Source organism: Silene latifolia, chromosome 10, assembly GCF_048544455.1.
Source record: "Silene latifolia isolate original U9 population chromosome 10, ASM4854445v1, whole genome shotgun sequence".
Lineage (NCBI taxonomy): Eukaryota > Viridiplantae > Streptophyta > Magnoliopsida > Caryophyllales > Caryophyllaceae > Silene > Silene latifolia.
In genome coordinates this window covers 100,843,041-100,846,747 of record NC_133535.1, presented here as the reverse complement: position 1 = coordinate 100,846,747, position 3,707 = coordinate 100,843,041, and the positions used below count along the sequence as shown (strand labels likewise).

General features: G+C 38.8%; 1 non-coding gene across 1 annotated transcript; it reads right to left on the bottom strand.

The window, feature by feature from the left end:
- Positions 1-2,459: 2,459 nt before the first annotated feature.
- LOC141610214 (small nucleolar RNA R71) lies at positions 2,460-2,566 on the bottom strand. The gene has a single exon (XR_012528108.1). It is a non-coding gene; the product is annotated as a small nucleolar RNA R71 (small nucleolar RNA).
- Positions 2,567-3,707: the final 1,141 nt, after the last annotated feature.

Here is a 3,707-nt window from a genome sequence, read left to right as displayed (position 1 = left end):
TAATTGGCGCATATTTAGCCCCCGAATTACCATTGTTTCCATGCTTTTTAGTGCCTATTTGGGTCATTTCTTATCTTTAGTTCTTTGTTTTGCATATTCTTTGAGATTTTGATCCCTTGGTAGGAAAGGAGTAAGAATCTTGCATTTTCATGGCAAAACAAGGCTAAATTGATTGTATTCAATGACCAAGCATCAAGAAGAGACAAGACTAGAAGGCCTTTGTACATATCATAGTAGAAGAGAAATGTTGAGAAAGGATCCTTGCGTCCCCAAGGAAATCCCCAAGGAATTTATGAAGAAAAGGGAAGAAAAAGAAGAAGAATTGACGCTGACCAACAATCCGAACGGATTGCAGACAATCCGTCCGTCCAGCCTCAACAATCCGAGCGTCCCTCCTTGGAATCCGCTCGGATTCCCCCTCAACAATCCGAGCGTCCCTCTCCTGAATCCGCTCGGATTGCCCAGCCCAAATCCGGCCGTCCCGACTCTAATCCGCACGGATTTCAAAGACAAAGACGGATTTCATTCTTCAAGCTACGAAAAGAGAAGCCCTTCTCTCGGAAAATACCGGCTCCTCCTTGCTCAACTTAAAAAGTGTAATTACTAGTTTAGCCCTTAGTTAACCCTAATGCATCCTCCCTAATTTTCACTATAAATACCCCATTAGTCTAATTAGAGGAGCATGTTCTTCTTATCAATAATTAGTGTAGTTAATATCAATCAAATCTCTCTTCAATATTGTAATCAAGTATTAATCAAGTTTTAATCCAAGTTTTAGTTCTTTAATCTCTCTCTTGTTCTTCCTTTATTTTGGGTAATTGAAGATTATTTGGGTTATTATTGGGAGATTGACAACCTCTCAATCTAGGATTCAAGTACTTCTATTATTCTTGCTTTATTATTGGAATCATTAGTAGGTATAATCTCTTAATCCCTTTTTAATTATTGTTAATTACTTTCATTTATTCATCATGTTTCATTATGTTAGTATGATTGACAACCTTTCTAGCATGATCAACATGATAATGAGTGAGTAGTCTCTTAGCTAGGGTTTAATGGGTGATTAGGGAAACCAACATGGGGAATGATTCATGCTTAAATCAATATGCTTTCATATCTTATTTGCTTGCTTGTTTTGATCTTAATACATGCACATGTTATATTTGATGAAATGCTAAGCCTATGAATCCTTGCATTTACTATCATCTTCTATCCTTTCAACTTGACTTGTAAGACATAACCCAACTCGAGTCTTGTTAGACCATGCATGTATTGAGTAGGAAAGATTAAGTCGACTTGTAGGTGTTGTACAATCTAATCGATTCGGCTCCGGGACCCAAACTTTTCTAGGATTGTAAGATATAACCCAACTCAATCCATCACAACAATAATTACTTGCTTATAATTTGAGAACATGTTTGTATGATCATATCCCATGATTCCCCTATGAACCCATGACACCCTAGTGCCTTTAATCAATTGTTTACACCCCTTATTTTATTCATCTTGCTAGTTTATTTTCATTGCTATTTTAGTTTAGTGACCTTCTACATCAACCCAATTTGTGACACCCCCTAGACACTACTAGTTACAATAGAATTCTCATTTCAATACCCGTCCCTTGGGATCCGACCTTTACTTGCCTCTTTACTAATTGTAGAGTTGTTAGTGAAGTATAAATTGTGTTTTGTATCGACCATTGACCAACGACCACATATACTTAATTGTGAACACGAAATGGCCTCGATCAAAAATGGCGCCGTTGCCGGGGACGGTGTTTAATTGATTTAAGATTTCTTTTATTGTTATTAGTTGTGTCTTTTTCACCTTGGGGAAGTAAAACTCCTCAAGGTTTGTTCTAATTGTTTTCGAATTGTTTGATATTTTGCATGTCTAGAAGGTCACAAGGTGATTTGTTACCTTTTGACCGTGAAATCGAAAGAACCTTGACGAATAATAGGAGACTTGTTAGGAGGAATTTGGGAGGTGTTGGTGAAGTTGTTCAACCCACTAGTGAGTTTGTCAATCCTTTCGCAATAGAAGGAGAAGAAAACCCATTAAACAATACCACACAAAATCCACCTACAATGCCTAAATTCTCGTCACACTCTATACCCACCGAGGAGAATCTACCAAATGGTACTCCTACACCGCAACATCTCACCGGTAATTTTATTGCCAAGTCCGCCTTCATCCAACTAGTTGAGAGGAGCCAATTCGGGGGAATGCCTAGTGAGGACCCTCATTCTCATATGGAAACCTTTTGCGATTATTGTGATGCTATCTCTCAAACGGGCGTGACTCAAGACCAAATTAGATGGGTCTTATTTCCTTTTTCATTAATCGGCACCGCAAAGCAATGGTTGAAGGGCCTTGATAAGGCCACCCTTGGAATAGATTCTTGGAAGAAGTTAGCTCTAGCTTTCTACAAAGAATTCTACTCACCGGAAAAGACTAACATGCTAAGAGCTCAATTTACGGGTTTTAAGCAAAGGGATGAAGAATCTTTGTATGAAGCTTGGGAGCGGTTCAAAGGCGTTTGCCGCTCATGTCCTCACCATGGACTTAGCGAATGGTTTTTAGTGCAACAATTTTGGAACGGCTTATATGAAGATTCAAGGAACATTCTCAATATGGGATCAAATGGAATGTTCACCGAAGTTGATGACAATCAAACATGGAACAAGATTGAGGAAATGGCGGTCCATAATTCACAATATAGTAGACCTCGCAAGGCTACTAAGCATGAAGTGGACTCCGTTACTCAATTGGGTGCTCAACTTAGTGCTCACATTGACACAATCAACTTGAAGTTTGAACAAGCTATGGCTAGACTTGAGGAAAACTCAAAAACATCAAAGCATCATGTCAATGCCATGACGGCATCCTCATCAATCCCAAGTGGGATATGTGAGAATTGTGGAACTTTGGGTCATGACCCAAGTGAGTGTAGGGCAACAACCGAACAAGTTAATGCTTTCCAAGCTTACAAAAGTGGTACCCCTTATTCAAATTTTTACAATGAAAACACCAAGTTCCATCCAAATCTCTCATACAAAAGCCAAAATGTTCAAAACCCTCAAACAACATACACTCCACCACCCATGAGAAATCAAAATCAAAGACCCTTTTACAATCAAAACCAAGGTTACCAAAATCAAAATCCATACAATCACCAAAATGACCAAGGTTTTGATGTCCAAAAAGCGGTCCTCCAAATGCAAAAGAATCAACAAGAATTTTTCACCCAAATGGAAAAAGATAGCCAAGCAAAGGACACCACCATCAACAACATTCTAGCTCATACCAAGATGTTGGAAACACAATTGACTCAACTAGCATCTTCAAGCTCACAAAGACAAAAGGGGCAATTACCACCTCAAAGTAATCCCCCTAGACATGAAACGGTTAGTGCCATTCACTTGAGAAGTGGTACAAGATATGAGGCACCGAAGAAGCAAGTTGAGGATGAAGTTGTGAAAGCTAGTGAAAATGAAGTTGTTGTGCAAAGCCCCAAAGAAGGGGAATCATCAAAAGAAGAAAGTTTAAAGAAAAATGAAGACAAAGCCAAAGAAAAGGAGCCCATTGTGATTAGACTTCCTTTTCCAAGTCGTCAAGCCAAGCCCAAATTTGATGATCAACTTGGAAAGTTCATGGAGATTGTGAAGAACTTAGAAGTCTCAATTCCTTTCACGGAATTAATCAAT